A 17,246-nucleotide genomic window follows, 5' to 3' on the forward strand; every position below is an offset into this window, starting at 1 on the left:
CAACAATTCGTTGGCTGCCCGGTCACCTGATTTATCGCTGATCGAACATGAGACGCCAGGTTCGGCAACGTGAAAGAGTGCAGGATCTACAGGCCCAATTGCAACATCTGTAGGCAAATGTGCCATAGCATACCATGCAGAACCTGTATTTCTCCATGTCATCTTATATCCAGACAAGAGGTGGCACAACAGGGTACTACAGCATCTATTCCATTGTTAAGTTTCCCCCAATAAACTTTCTAATAGTCATCACCAACATCTATCATTATATTCACACAAAATTGTATTCCAACTCCTTCTTGGTGCATTATTTTTTTTGCAGAAGAGCATACGTTTCCTGTAGATTAGATTGTGTCTTCAGATTGCTTAGTAGACAAGAAGGTAATGGCAGAGTCACAAACCAGTTGACATAGTTACTGGTGGGGGAAAACTGAGCCTTGGTAGCCCTTCCCTATGGAATTAAGAATGTCATGCCAGCAGGTGCACCACATCATGGTCTCATCTTTTAGGAATTTAAATAATGCATCAAGACTCAATTTATAAATAAAAAAAAAAAATCATAATTCCAATACTATATTAAGAAGAGATATCAATTTCATCTATGTATGGATCAGCATTATATGGGTGGAGAAGAAATTTGAGAAAAGAAAAATAATTTCATGGTTAACCCTTTGGTACAATGTGGGCTAAGATATGTGATGGCCTATATGATATCCACAAGTCTAGGCACAGAAAGTGGAGGACATACTAGGGCAGTGATGGCGAACCTATGGCACGGGTGCCAGAGGCGGCACTCAGAGCCCTCTGTGGGCACCCGCACTGTGAAAAAAGTCTATGTTGTACCAATATACCTTAGACTTTTCCAGCCATTCATCAGCGCAGGGTGCACTATGAACAGCACAGGCAGCGCACTTAATGTAGGCAGGCTTTAATAGCTAAATGGAATATATACTATATTGAACTATGGTATTCAGGTTAAATTGCCGTGTTGGCACTTTACGATAAATAAGTGGGCTTTGGGTTGCAGTTTGGGCACTCGGCCTCTAAAAGGTTCGACATCACTGTACTAGGGTGTCCCTTGGTTTATGTGGAGGACAGTGTGGGAAAAACTTTCCTATTCTGCAATCCAAAAAGTCAACCCATATAGGGAGCAAAAATAAAGAGCATCTATGGCATTTCCAAGAACATGGAATTCACATGAAACGTCCACGTCTATCTGAGAATCTATAGCTAACTGGAGCACGATGACCGCCCACATGATTTCCCTGAAGGCAACAAAAATCTACGTTGTCCTATCCGTGATATAGAAGGGGCTCGAAGTGTAGGTTATTTTTATTCCTAGCAGCAGTGATTCCCTTTTATGGCCTGAAATGTGTGTCTTTTATGTGCGCTTTATAAAGCTATGTGGTAGCACTATGAAACCGCAAACATAACATGCATGCTCACCTAAAGCCAGCCACAGACATTTTATGCAATAGACATAGCAGTAATAACAATTCAAATCAACCCGAGTCCTAATGGACAGGCCGGGCTGCAGGTTGTAGGGAGCAGACTTCAAATGTCCCCTTGCCAAGTGCCATTTTCCACCTGCACTTGGAGAACTTCCTACTGCCACATTCCCGTTTGGTAGTATGGAGGCTAGAGACAACCCCTCTGGTCACCCAAAATTGTACCTATGGCAAGTCAGTTCTTTTAACCTGCCACATCATGTACATAGCTAGGCAAGGGGACAACTAGTCAAGCAACGGTATCTACCAAATGGACAATCCCTTTAAGCAGGGGGTAAACAATATTTCCATAGCTAAAACTATGGTATATTGAAAAAAAAACATTTTGTATTACTGGTAAACTTCAAGGTTGCCCATACATATTAGGTAAAGGTAGCTGAACCTGACGATTTCGGCAGGGCCTGCTGACCATTTAACACATACGGGACTCGCCCACCAAAGCAGATGAAGGATAGGCCGATTAGAGTATGGCCGCGGTTTACTCTCCTCTTCCAATTGGCAACACATGCACACTCAGCAGAGCCTGCATGTGTATTGGATGGTGGTTGAGAGACATCAGGAAAAATTGCTTTCAGCTATGCATTTAGATTTTTCCACCAGAATACACACTTGCCCAATCATCTCAGGAGGGAGAAAGCAACACATTTCCTGATCGGGCATTTTGAATTCTAACCACCCTCTCCCATCAGGTGGGAGTCGGGAAGCAAATTAGAAACTTGGCCAGTTGTGCCAATCGGCAGAGTTGGCCGACAAGGTGTGTGGTCAGATTTAGGTGTCCCTGTCAGTTTCTAAAAAAATTCTGTCCAACTGTTCCTTCTTTAAAAATGTTGAGACTACCAATATCATTGAAATTAGTACCACTAGAAGAGGGGAAAGTTTAAGGAGCATATTCCATAAAAATAAGACTAAAAACACACAAACTTGCATACTATAGTGGTGAGCGGCTGAGCGTGGAAAAGTACAAACATTACAAGGCGCTGGTAAACGTTAACCTACCTGCTAATCATTGATAAACATCACTGTCTTGGAAGGAGGCATCAGGCAAACATTTCCCCTCCCTGTGAGGTAAGTAAGCCTGCAGAGATGTTGGTGGTTTCTAGCAGAGCTACTAGGCGGTAAACAATTACAAATCTGGACGTTGGCAAGAACTGGAGTTATCATGTTAAACTAGAACATAATCTGTACCACCACAACCAGCATAGACCTTGATGCAAGAACAAATTAGCCATCTGTAATACAGTATTATATGTTCTAATAAAGCCCAACATCATTGGAGCTCAAGTAAACAAGAGTGACTAGAGTTCACCATCTACACAAATAGCCAGTAGGCAATGTAGACAAGGAGGTTAATGGCCAAGGAATGCTGCATATTCCCATCACTGAACTGTTCTGCATAAGGTCTTGTGACAAAACGGACAAGTCTTTTCTTAAGGTGTAACTCCAGGCAATGCTTAATCTCCCACCCCCAATGTTCCTGCCCCGAGACTCTTCAAGCACCTAGGACCTAGTTTCGTCCAAATCATGACAACTCAAAAAACTGCGTAGGGTAGTCTCAAGGTCTGTTCCATCTTCTGTACCGATTAATATTGCTTAAAAGGGGTATTCCAGTTGGTTAAAGTTATCCCCTATCCTACTGTCGGGACCCTGACCGAACACGAGAATGGAGGCCCCGTACCCCCTGCAGCTTCCCCGAAAAGAACGGAGCGGCCCGGTCGCACATGGCCACTCCATTAATTTCTATAGGAGTTCTGGAGATAGCTGAGCGCTGTACTATTCCCATAGAGATGAATGGAGCGACCACATGAATGCCAGATGGTACGGAGGCCCGCTCTCGTAATCGGTGGGGGTCTCAGCGGTAGGAATCCCACCGATCTGATAGTTAGTCTCTATACTGTGGATAAGGGATCACTTTAACCAACCTGAATATATATATTTTTTTTTACACACAAGAAGTGCTGAGGGCACAGTCCCCCCACCTGAATTACCAAGGAACCCAGTCCTGGCCTCCTCAGACCATTCAGGAAAGCGGGGTGCAGGGCTTAAACAGATTAGTGACAAGATGCAAGATAAAAAGAATCAGCCACACTCACCGTCCGTCTTCACATCTTTATTAAAGAGTACATTCGGGGGGCAGACTCGCATGGAGCGTCGATATACAGTGATGGCCGTTTCGCGGTGTAACCGCTTCTTCCGGCTATTTGATCCACTCTGAGAATCGTGTGTGCGCTGACTTATAGCGTCATCTGGGGGAGGGTTCAACCGACCCATCACTTCATAACCCTCGACGCACGCACGAGACATGGGTACATAGATACATTTGTTTATAATTTAAAAGCAGCAATAACAGATACAAAGAAGTTACAAAAAAGTGACAAACGGTTGGCATGTATGGAAGGAATGATATCTATACACCCATCAGGGATGAGTTGCATACAAAATTCACTACTAGTTCCCTGCAGTGAATAATATAAAAAAAGAGACACATTTATGTGACGCCTTATTCAATAAATACCGATAAATCATTGCGCTCGTTCAGACCCAAGTAACCAGTGGCATCGGTTTTGATGATAAACCGAGCTTCCTTTTGGAGCAGGATGCTGTGTCTATCGCCTCCCTGCAATAATGGGGGGGACATGTTCCAAGCCCGCAAATCACAGGACGCTCGCATCTCCTCCATGTTGGCACCGTACATGCTCGATGAAGCGAGAGCGTCCCTTGCCTGTTCTAATTGAATTGCGGTGTTCCCGTACCCGCTCCATTAAGGATCTTTTGGTGTTTCCTACATAGAAGGACCCGCACACGCAGATCAATATATAGACTACAAATGTTGCTCTGCAATTAATAAATCGGTGCACACAATGTTCAATGCCTCCAAAAAAAAAAAAAAAAAAAGGCAGCCTTGAAGCATATAACCGCACAGGGAACGGTCACCACAGCGATAGTTGCCAACCGGCTTACCGAGTGACAACCAATCGCGCGGTTTCCCTTCGCTGTAGCGGCTGCGCACCAAAATGTCCCTAAATGTACGACATCTTTTAAAAGCTAATATTGGTTTCTGATCTACAAGTTTACCCAGATCTCTTTATACTGTTTGCCATTGGATTATGTTTAAACACAAATACAAATCTGTCCTTTTTCTCAGCATCATTCTCCTCCTTACATTTTCTGCGTTTCATCAATGATCATTGTGTGCGAGTCCTCGCCTTCTCCAACGCTATATCCCATGCTGAACTAGTCTGTCCCCCAGTTCCTTCACCTGTCTCAGGAATACTATATCCTGACTGTTGATCCATCTGAGTCTTAAAAATTGTCTATAAAAGGGACTGACTGTTACGTTACGTGGATGATAGCTCTCATGGTGCAGTAGGGTATTGGTAGCAGTGGGTTTGCGATACTCTTCGGTATGCAGGGCACCATCATCCACAACGACATGAACATCCAAGAACTCGATGGACAACCCCCCTCATCATGTTCATGTCGTTTGTGCCATTGAGATGGGCCACAAATTTCTCACATTGCTCCTGTGTCCCCGACCACACCATGAAGATATCATCCACGTAGAGCAAAAATAGACGTATGGAAGTGAGGAACGGTTAGACGTCGAGAAGATCTATATAATTTATTAATTGCAGAGCAACATTTGTAGTCTATGTATTGATCTGCGTGTGCGGGTCCTTCTATGTAGGAAAGACCAAAAGATCCTTAATGGAGCGTGTACGGGAACACCGCAATTCAATTAGAACAGGCAAGGGAGGCACTCGCCTCATCGAGCATGTACGGTGCCAACATGGAGGAGATGCGAGCGTCCTGTGATTTGCGGGCTTGGAACATGTCCCCCCATTATTGCAGGGAGGCGATAGACACCGCATCCTGCTCCAAAAGGAAGCTCGGTTTATCATCAAAACCGATGCCACTGGTTACTTGGGTCTGAACGAGCACAATGATTTATCGGTATTTATTGAATAAGGCGTCACATAAATGTGTCTCTTTTTTATATTATTCACTGCAGGGAACTAGTAGCGAATTTTGTATGCAACTCATCCCTGATGGGTGTATAGATATCATTCCTTCCATACATGCCAACCTTTTGTCACTTTTTTGTAACTTCTTTGTATCTATGTTATTGCTGCTTTTAAATTATAAACAAATTTATCTATGTACCCATGTCTCGTGCGTGCGCCGCTGCGGCGAGGGTTATGAAGTGATGGGTCGGTTGAACCCTCCCCCAGATGACGCTATAAGTCAGCGCACACATGATTCTCAAAGTGGATCAAACAGCCGGAAGAAGCGGTTACACCGCGAAACGGCCGTCGCTGTATATCGACGCTCCATGCGAGTCTGCCCCCTGAATGTACTCTGTAATAAAGATGTGAAGACGGACGGTGGGTGCGGCTGATCTTTTTATCTTGCATCTTGTGTATATACAATATATTTTAGGATTCAGCAGCCAGTGGATTTTGTCAATTCCATGAAAGCCCAGAGATCTCAACATGATCAGAAAGATTCTGCGGAGTGGAAGAACACTCTAGTGTTGGAAAAACAACTTTTTTTGTGTTAACCCCGACTTGTTGCCCAATGTAAAAATTATTCAGAAACGAATGTTAGTTTTCCGATCTTCAGCCCATGTACCAGAGGAGGTATAAGCAATACGTACAAGAGGCCACCATGCAAATATTGTTTGCATTTTTCAAGAGCTACTATTTACCTGGACCAACGTTACTCAGTCCTTCAAACAATTTAGTGATCTGTACAGGTTCAGAGATTTTTCTGCTAGTTTTCCTGTAATTTCTCTAACAGTCAGGAATCACGTCTCCAGAGGTCCCCTCGTGTGGTCTCCGCATCCATATGTCTGTTCTGCGGCCCCACAAAAATAATAGAACATGTCCTATTCTTGTCCGTCTTGTGAAAGGAATAGGACATTTGTGGAGTAAAAACTAAAAAATAAATGGCGGTAGGATCTTAGTGTCCATGTTTTGTGGATCTGCGATTTGTGGACTGCAAAAACTGAGATGGTGGTGTGCAGGAGCCCTAAATGACCATGCCATTCTACTGGAATGGTAGATTTAGAAAAACGTGTAACCTAATATATCTCAGTCATAATAAAATCACCAATAAAGTCATGAAATGACTCCAAACTACCAATGAACAATCTGTGGTTTGCCAAGTCACACAACAAGGATTGGACAGTCATTTCCAAAATGCATGATTGGTGGCTCTTCTAACAAACGATCAACCAAACCAGAGAGCCGCCCCTAAGACAAAGATGGACAAAATACATAAAAGCCTTTAGTAGCCAGGTACAACCCATTAAGGAGCACATATTATACATCTCCCCTTTGGTAGCTCATCAAGAGTACGTTTAATAGAAATCAATAGAAAACAACCCAAATGGGCACTAATGACACATATCTATGTACTAAATGGCTGCTGGGATTTCTCAAGCCTTGACCTAATAGGCGATCAATACAATAAGGACTTGTAGTCATAGCACAGGCCCCATATGTTCATATCTAGAGAGGTTCCTCAAGCTAATCCTCTTAGCTTGAGGGAAAATGAGTAGACTATATTCCATATTGGCAGCCATGGTCAAAATCTACTGGGCCCTGGTAGTACAGATAGTTGTCACCTTTTCAGGTAATTCTGAGGACAAAAGGGAGTATATTAGGCCATGTCCACTCCAATAATCTGAAAAGGCTTTTCAAGAAACACTGTTCACAACCAACACCCAAATCAGTCACACCATGACCACCATGTCATGTATGACAAACCCCACAGAAGGTAAGTCGGGCCATAGTCTAACAAGGGATTTTCATTGTAAGCTGTATCAAGTCTGTCATTACCTACAACTGAATCACACAAAATTAGGCCTCACGTACACGGCAGAGCCCTGTGTACAGAGCCTGGACAACAAAAATTTTGCAGGTAGTCTATGTATGAAACACACAATGCAGGGGATACCCTCCATCTATACAGCATGGAACACACAGATCATGTCCATAATGCACCAAAACTAAGACCCAAGTGTCGTAATATGGACCCCAACACACGGCCATATTAGGCCCGTCTGTAGGTGGCATTTGAAGGATTGAAATTACTATCTTTCAAGAGTCAGACATTAGCAGTAATCCAAGCTACATATTACTGGCACCAGTAGCAAATTGGTAGGCACACTGGCAATATGGTTCCTTAGCCTGGTCCAGTCAGGCCATACGCAACCAACTTCTTCTCACCATCAGTCAGATCAGCTAGACAACTAACTTGGCTTGTTTCTAAAGCATTCAGTGGCATCTCTATTTTAATGCACATCTGTAGCACTCTAGAACTAATGGCTTCAATGTCTTTTCCCTACCCAAGTTTGGCCCTACACATAAGAACAGTAGTGGAGCACTTGTTCAGAGGACAGATCTCTCCCCCCCCCCCCCCCCCATACACACGCACGGTTTTTGTGCATGTTGCAACCCAACAGCCCGATCCTTCTCTCCCCCGACATCTGCTGTTGGGAGAGTGGAGAGGCTGCCATATTCACTAAATGATTGACCGATCCCACCTAAAATCGACACGTTCAGTCGACCTACATCTAATATGTAAGGACAGTATAATGTAGGAGTTTCAATTAATTTACAACCCCCCCCCCCCCCTTTTTTTTTTTACTTTACATTCCCTGAAGGACAACCAACACAGTACCACTTAGCAGACAGCACTTATAAAGTAATTCACAGGAAAAATCCATAAAAACTGGACTTTACTATCGTAATTAATTATCTAATGGTGAAGCCTCCAGACTTCCATAATGAACCATTCCTGCAGGTGTGGTCTGGATGCCTACCAACAGGCACTGCCACCAGTGGGTGACAACACTACGTTTCCATGTTCTGGTGAAGGGGGGGGGGGGGGGGGGGGGAGAGAGAAGGGTCAACAAATATGGAGATTCTGTACCTGGATAAGCACATATTAAGCGTATTGATCAGCAGGAGAGGCAATGGGCATCATCTGTTCCAATAAGTGCCCCCACATTAGTTTATAAGTATGGACGCCGTTGTGTCCCTGCTCAGGAATGAAAGCACAAGGGTTTTAGATTCTGCATTACAGAATTGTAAAACGCTAAATCATGATGACCAGTCAGATGCTCAGTTTTATGTTCCCGACAGAAAAAGACGACACGGACTCTAATTTCCAAAACCAAAACGAGGCAGAACGAGGTGAGCAAGTGATGGAGGCCGCTGGGAGATACCATATAACAAATGCAAAAGATGGCCAGCGGACTGCACCGTGCCAGCTAAGGCTAGTTTCACAATAGCGGCAAGGAACTCTGGCAGGCTGTTCCGGCGGGTTAACAGCCTGACGGATTCATGCTGCCGCTAGTGCACGTGTTCCCAGACTTCCGGCGGCAGCACAGCAAACATGCCGAGAGTCGGCTGGAATAAAACTATGACATGTTCATCCGCCGAAACAGCCTGCTGGAGTTCATTGCCGCTAGTGTCGCACTCCTACATCACAAACACTGGGATTGCTTCTAGTTCACACCCCAGTACAGTGCGAGGACCCCACCAAACACCATAGATCAGGAACGGCCAACCTGCGTCTCTCCAGCTGTTCTAAAACTACAACTCCCACCATGACCTGCTGTTGTCAGTCTAGGAATGCTGGGAGTTGTAGTTTTGCAACAACTGGAGGGTCTCAGGTTGGCCATCCCTGCCCTAGATCTAAGCTTTGCATTTCTATCTTTGATGTTTATGGGACGATCAATAATGGATCAGTGGGGGGGGGGGGGGAGAAAATCAGACTCCAGCACCCTCAAGATCAGCTGTCCGAAAGGGCCAAGGAGATGTGGCTAGTAGTGTTGAGCGAACTTGTGTTCAAAGTTTGGCGTCTAAAGTTCGGGTTATGGATTTAGCTACCACGCATCATAAATGCATAACGCGATTCTTCGATAACCCGAACTTTAGACGCCGAACTTAAAACACAAGTTCGCTCAACACTAGTGGCTAGTATTACAGCTCAGACCCATTGACTTGAATGAGACAGAACCAGAAAATTTTAAAAAATTGCCGCTACAAAAAATGTTTTTGCTGGGCCGGAGCTGGCACCACACCTGTCCACAGGTTGTGTCTGGTATTACAGCTCAGTCCTATTCACTTCCATGGAGCCAAGCTACAATATCCAAATAAAACACAGACAGGTACAGGGCTGTTTTTGGAAGGAATCCTCCTCATCCCGGAAATCCTCATTAATGGGTAGCAAATTATTTTTGGGGAAACTAAATAAATAATATAATTAAAAAGTAAAACAAGCACCCCTTATTCATTCCAATAATAATTGCGACGACTCACGCCTGCGGCTCTCTATAGATAAAGTAGGTCATGCCAGCAGACTCCTAAGTGTCCTCATGTGGCCCTGGCAGCGACTTGGCACACGGACGGAACGAATTGTGCAAGGTCTATGAGGTAACTATTTCAATACACAGGGCAAAAGGGCGCTCTACGTAAAGGAAGGTAGACCTAAAATCTCTTTATTTAACCCGAAGGTCAGCACCATCCATTTTTGGCCGTTATCGACCATCAGTAGTGTTCTGCAATGGAATCACAGGTGGTCGAGGAAAAGGTCTTCCGCACCTGGCAGAATCGGGGACTAAGAGGCCACCTCCAGAACGAAGTCTGAGAAAAATTAAGCGCCACCAATTGGCTAGTGGCCATGCCAGGGTACTGCAGCTCAGCATACATTCAAGTGAGACCGGATGTGCAGTGGACAAAGGCAAGTTCCCATCCAATGTCTACTGATCGGATGCTGGTTTCTCTGTGCATGCCTATGGGAGTCACATCCAAGCTCTCATAGGAACATACAGAGCGGTCCACATAGCAGACGCTGTGCGATTCCCTTGCGGTGGGGGGCGGGCTGGAACAGGAGGATAGTTTAGCTATAAAGCTGAATTACCTGTTCTACCTTGCACTAAAGGGGGGGAAGTTGGCGGAGTGCTGCTTTAAAGCCGACACTAAGCAAACAGCTGACGGCCTCCAGTGAACACCTCTGCTTCATGGTTGTCATGACCTGCCCCTTAGCTACTTTAAAAAAATAAAAACATAACAAGGAAATGCAAGAATTACAAAAGGACAGAGACGTACAACTGTGGAGGCTGGGATTACTAGTAATATGGGGAAGTAACATATCCCCTGCAGCTACAAGCTACCCCCCCCCCCCCCAGCCCCTGCACAACAGAAGGGCTCCAGCAACCATGAGAGCTCCCATACCGTATCCTAAGGGCAGGTTCACACACAGCCGACTTGTCGCATACATTTTCGAAGCTTGCAGAAAGCTATGCTGCAGAAACCACCTATCGCAGTTATATGGAACGAATGTTCAGTGGCAGAAATGTCTGCAACCAATAGCCCAGCTGTGAACACATCCCGATACATGTCAGACGGGATCCTGAAGAAGCACTGCGGGCTCTCCCTAGGCCCGTGACATCACGATCAACGGTCACATGGCCTACTTGCTGCTCGGTCCCATTCAAGTGAATAAGCATGGGCTGCAATACCAAGGACAGCCACTATGCAGTGAGCGGCGATGTGCTTGGTAAGCTGCGAGGAGCCCACAGAGCTGATTGGCGGGGTTCCCAATCAGATACTGATGGCCCATCCTGGGAATAGGTCATTAATATTATACTCCTGGAAAATCCCTGTAAAGTCAATAGGCCAATTTACATGACCGATTTTTCGTTTTTAGAGGGTGAAACAGATGACCTTCACTATTAGTCATGGTAGACCGTTCTGATGAGCCAGTCCATACTGGGGCACATATACTGACTGGTGTGCCATGTTACAGGAAGCGGCACATGCATACTGGTGCTCAGTCTACATTAGTTTTTTCTGTCTGGCGGGGGTGTCTAACACCCCCCTTCCCTCTCCGATCAGATGTACTGCAGTAGCTCCGGCACTACACAGCTCCACCCATTGTGTAGTGGACACATCTGGTTACTGCAGCACTGCTTACCCAGCTCTGTCCACTACAGAAAGAGCCGAGTAGTTCTGGTGCCAGAGCTACTGTAGGGTGTAGGAACCCTGCCAATTCTGAGAATAGGCCATCACTTGTAATAAGCTAGACAATCCCTTTAAAAGGGGACACTAAACCCTCAAAAAAACATAGCACACAGAGCTATGTCTACAAGGTGGCATAAGAAGTTTACCTGTGATCTTGCAGACACTTTCTCCCTCGCCCCACTCTACCCAATCTTCGGCTACAGAACGGCTAGGTGCACAGGCACACACTCTCAACAGGAAGTTCTGGGAGAGGGGCCCCACACAAACTGAAATGCCTGTCCGAAAAAGTCTGGCATAACGGAAACCAGACGGATCCGTTATGCTTGGCCATAGAACTCCATTATGACGGATCAAAACGGAAGGCCTCTTAAAGGCTTCCGTCATGGAATTCAGTTATATTCCGTTATAACAGAATCCATAACAGGATTCCGCCACTGCCCGAACGCCGAATCCAAATCTGTAAAGTTCGGCTTCGCTCATTTCTAATCACTACATAACTAGGCAAACTTAGAATTCGGCAGGGCAACAACCTCTGCGGATATGGAATGGGAGGCCACACTTGGTCCATACATTCTGTACTTTAATTACGTCATTACTATAACGCTCACTTTGGTATTAGCTTCAGCTTTACCCTAAATTGAGATGCGGTTCAGATTTTTTAAAAATTGCAGGTTGTCAACTTATTTCACTTGTTTCAGTGTGAGGGTTTACACTGAAACCACCATTTTGCAGATAAATCCAAACAGATCCACAGCAGAATATTCTTCCCCACGTGCAGGGCTTAATCACATACTTGTACTCCTCGCCATACAGGCTCTGAGTTCTAACACGGCACCCGCAGCAGCGTTCCGGGCAAATTAAGGTTTTTCCTGGAGCAGAGATCTCCCCCAACATCTACCATCAGGGGCAAGTCGATATTCGGATTGTCAGCCGACAATTATCTAATGTGTATGACCGGTTTAAAGGGTATTCCAGCTACAACAAATGATCTATCCACTGGAGAGGGGGGAAATCACTGTTAACGCGTGGGGGTCCAAACTATACCCACTGATCATGAGAATGGGGGTTACATGTCCCTCATTTGATGGGAGTAGTGGTCAAGCGTGCAAACTGATGCCCCATCCAAATTCTATTGGACGGCCTTCGATAGCCAAGCGCGGCACTGAACTGGAGAATCAATACGGACACTGAACCCCCTCTCTGTTCTTGTGACCATGGGTGTTCCCTATCCCAGTGCATAACTTGTTGTTACTGATATACCCCTTTAAGCTTGCAGTCAAGAGACATTACCCCAAACCAAAAGTTGCCTCCAAAAATCCTAAAAACAAAAATCTCCATACACTTGAAACAAGTATTTGATAGGACACAGTATATGTCGCTGAGCGGTCAAATATGTATGAGGGCAGCACAACAGTCGTTCAATCCTTTCACCCCCCCCCCCCCCCCAAGGAAATAAGCCATTGCCAGAGGCGTCTACTGCCACCTTTATGGGCGGAGTCAGTAGACGGTAAGCGCAACGTGCATGGGTATAGTGCGACTGTACGGTACTTCATCAGACCTGGCCAATTCAGTTTCACTCAGACATAAGTGGAGGCAGAAGCATCAGGCAGGCACTCATCTCCCACCTCTTACGTGTATGGCCAGAAGAGGGATGTCCTCATCCCATCTCAATCAGACTCATTAAGTTTGACCTAAGACTGTTCCTTCCGAAATTAGCGGTTACAAGAGACGTAACAATCATCAACCAACTGAGCAAATCAAATGGAGCGTTTCTACTCGACATCTCCAGTGTGGTCCTATTAACACTGCCCCTTCCAGTTACTGTACTAGAGCATAAATGCATCACAGAGAGGGGAACCCCAACGCTAGACCCCTTATCTTAGCCAGGTTATTTCTTGATGTATACCTCCAATGGATGACTACAACGTATCCCAACATACACCAGCCTGATGGACCCAGGAAAGGGCACTCTTGAAAATGTATTTTGCCACTAGGACCCTATTGGTATGCTAGGTCGCGATGTACAGTATACGTCGAAGCTTCCCCGGCCCATACGAGTAAACAGACACAATCCATGCCATACCAAGCACAATACACATTGCCAGGGGGGCGCTACAGCATGTGTTCTGCCAACGTGTGAACTACTAACCACTTCTCAAAGTTGGTCAACTGACATGAAAAACATTGAGTAGGTCAAGACCCAACCACAAAATATGAACTGTAACCATCAACAGTCCATGTCACCATCCAGTGACCCAGCCAAAACCTTGATGACCATACTTCATAGCAATCAACTCACCATAGATGTTAGAAGCCAAAAGGACCCATCCTAATCCATCAGCATATCGTTGCCTTTATCTAGTTGACCCAAAATCGTATTATACCATTTTATACTGCCCAACTTGGACAGTCAGGTGACCCATCTGTAACTAGCCATGCCCATCAGAGAACCACGCATATCCACAGAGCTGGCCATGCCCCAAGCATATCCACAGAGCTGGCCATGCCCCAAGCATATCCACAGAGCTGGCCATGCCCCAAGCATATCCACAGAGCTGGCCATGCCCCAAGCATATCCACAGAGCTGGCCATGCCCCAAGCATATCCACAGAGCTGGCCATGCCCCAAGCATATCCACAGAGCTGGCCATGCCCCAAGCATATCCACAGAGCTGGCCATGCCCCAAGCATATCCACAGAGCTGGCCATGCCCAAGCATATCAGCTGGCCATGCCCCAAGCATATCCACAGAGCTGGCCATGCCCCAAGCATATCCACAGAGCTGGCCATGCCCCAAGCATATCCACAGAGCTGGCCATGCCCCAAGCATATCCACAGAGCTGGCCATGCCCCAAGCATATCCACAGAGCTGGCCATGCCCAGGTATCTGTATGGCGGAAATCCGGCATTCATCTGGCTGTTGGCTGGATCGCCACCAGATTCCATTATAGTCACTGGGGTCTGGTAGTATCCAGCTATACCGGATACCGTGAAACCCGGTAGCCTGTTCCTCCGCTGGATCAGGCAAACATATTTCAGAACGCATATTCGAACCTACCAACACAAACCTACCCTTCAGTGGACCATGCCCTATAATAGCCATGAGATGTGACCAAGTCCTTCAACACACTGATCAAAAATATCCTTCAACTGCTCCTACACCGCACACGTTTGTCTCCGCCATGACTACGAGATAACAACCTACCCAATGTCCTAACCACACACATGAAAGTGGCCAACCATAACCCACTGAAGACCAAAGTCATCCACCTCAACCGTAGCCTACAGCTGACAGCCATCTCCTTGCCTGACCGTACAAAGACCAAGATCACACACAGACTTTTATGCCGCCAGGTACGTCACGCCGTATCAAGATCTAGCATGCCAAGGGACAATCAGAGGATGGCATGGTCAGATCCTCAGACACATTTGATGATAGGGTCTTCTCCATAGCCTTCACTTGTCAACTGCACACGGCTGGTGCCCACAAGACACCTGCAAGTCTATGCCATCAGAAATGATCTAGTACAGGAAGACCACAATGTGTGCACTTACCTTGCCCAAGAAGCTGTATCAGGCTGCGATACAATCTCACCTCCCCATACTACTGAACCTTCTGAGCTGGGGGGAGGACTTCTGCACCCAAAATATCCCAAGCAGGAACTGAGAAGAGGGAGAAGGGGGTAAGCCCCTGGCACAAAGGAGGAGGCACAGGGAAGGTGAGGAGGTGCAGAGCATGCACTGCACAGGGAAGGGAGGAAGGTGCAGTGAATATGCAGTGAGAGGGTGCAGTGCGGGGAGGGTGGGGGAGGGGCGGAGGGAAGTGCCAGCCAGATAGACACAGCAATCAAATGACAATGAGGAGCTGAAACCGAGACCCGTTGGCAGCGCGCTCAGCTCCAGTACCCCATGCTGCAGCCGCTCACCCACCTCCTCTCTCCTCCAGCCTCACCGTCTCATCTCCAATTGCACAATGCTGCCGCTCATTAATATTCACGAGCCTCCCTTCTTCTCCTGCCGTTCCAGGCCACGCCCCCCACTCTCCTCCCGAAACCCCAGGCCGCGCCAGGCCAGAGCAGAAAAGCGCCGAGATCATCGAGCCGCTAACGTGCGAGGTGGGGGGATGGGCGCTACATTGTATCGCTGGACGGAAGTGTTTAACCCGTTAGCGCCCGGGAGTGATCGCGAAGTGCGAATCATCGCGAGGGACGAGAACCGGGGAGGGGGGTTCAATCACAGATACTGCACGTATGACCTCCCCTCCCCCCCAAATAGACCCCACACCAAACCCCCATTTATACAGATACCCGAACCAAGGGGACGTGAATTAAGTGCAAAAAAAAAATCCTCTGCAGCAAACCCGCATCCGATTTGGGGCAAATCCGCAAATGGTGAAATCGTCGCTGACAATCCGCAACGTGGACCGATTTTAAATCCGCAGGGCTGAATTCACACACAGGTTTTTTCCGCACAGTGTGGATTACATTTGTTTAAAAATCTCATCCGCTTTCCTGCCGCTGTAATAAGCTGCACATTTTCCACCCTCCAGTTGGAAAATCTGCTGTGGAAGCGGCCCAGAACAGCGCCATCCACTGTGCAGTGGACAGAGCAGGTAACTGCAGTGCTGCTCCCCTGAAGATTGAAAGGGGCCCCACCAAACATACGCTGAACAAAGTATAAACCCAACACTTTCGGTTTTGCTCCCATTTTGCATGAGCTGAACTCAAAGATCTGAAACATTTTCTACATCCACAAAAGACCCATTACTCTCAAATAGTGTTCCCAAATCTGTCTAAAGCCGAATGCACACGACTGTGGAACATGGCCGTGAGCGGTCGGTCCGTGGTATGCCGGCCTGGATTCTTGCTGACAGCAGGAGCGCACGGCGTCATTGGTTGCTATGACGCCATGCGCTTCATGCCGCCGCTGCACTACAGTATTACACTGGTATGATCTGTATAGCAACCAATGACGCCGTGCGCTCCGCTGTCAGCAAGAATCCAGGCCGGGATGCCACGGACCGACCGCTCACGGCCGTGTTCCACAGTCGTGTGCATTCGGCCTAAATCTGTGTTAGTGAGCACTTCTCCTTTGCCGAGATAATCCGTCCCACCTCACAGGTGTGGCATATCAGGGTGCTGATTAGACACCATGAATATTGCACAGGTGTGTCTAAGGCTCCATTCACACGTCCGTGGTGTGTTGCGGATCCGCAACACACCCGCCCGGCACTCCTATAGAAATGCCTATTCTTGTCCGCAAGCTGCGGACAAGAATAGGACATGTTCTATCTTTTGCGGAGCTGCGGACCCGAAGATTGGGGCTGCGCTCCGCAAATGTGGATGCGGACAGCACACTGTGTGCTGTCCGCATCCATTCCGTCCCCATAGAAAATGAATGGGTCCGCACCTGTTCCGCAAAATTGCGGAACGAATGCGGACCCATTTGCGGACGTGTGAATGGACCCTTAGGCTACTTTCACGCTGGCGTTTTGGCTTTCCGTCTGTGAGATCAGTTTTGCCCTAATGCATTCTGAATGGAAAAGGATCCGCTCAGAAGGCATCAGTTTGCCTCCGATCCGTCTCCATTCCGCTCTGGAGGCTGCCTGCAGCGTTTTGGTGTCCGTCTGACGAAACTGAGCCAAACGGATCCGTCCTGACACACAATGTAAGTCAATGGGGACGGTTTTCTATGACACAACCTGC

The 17,246-nt window shown here is 46.9% G+C and overlaps 1 protein-coding gene across 3 annotated transcripts in view; it reads right to left on the minus strand.

The window, feature by feature from the left end:
• The window catches only part of ZMIZ2 (zinc finger MIZ-type containing 2), a 57,548-nt gene extending 42,010 nt beyond the window's left edge, over positions 1 to 15,538 (minus strand). Inside the window, exons 1-2 of one of the 3 annotated variants that reach the window (XM_044279177.1) lie at positions 15,472 to 15,495; positions 15,097 to 15,204 (exon numbers count right to left, since the gene is read on the minus strand). The gene's annotated coding sequence lies outside the window, so the exon portion shown is untranslated. Of the gene's footprint in view, positions 1 to 15,096; positions 15,449 to 15,471 lie in introns of those variants that run through there. The other 2 variants (XM_044279178.1, XM_044279176.1) reach the window with 2 other exon arrangements.
• Positions 15,539 to 17,246: the final 1,708 nt, after the last annotated feature.

The sequence above is a fragment of the Bufo gargarizans genome, chromosome 2 (genome assembly GCF_014858855.1).
Source record: "Bufo gargarizans isolate SCDJY-AF-19 chromosome 2, ASM1485885v1, whole genome shotgun sequence".
In the NCBI taxonomy this organism is placed as follows: domain Eukaryota; kingdom Metazoa; phylum Chordata; class Amphibia; order Anura; family Bufonidae; genus Bufo; species Bufo gargarizans.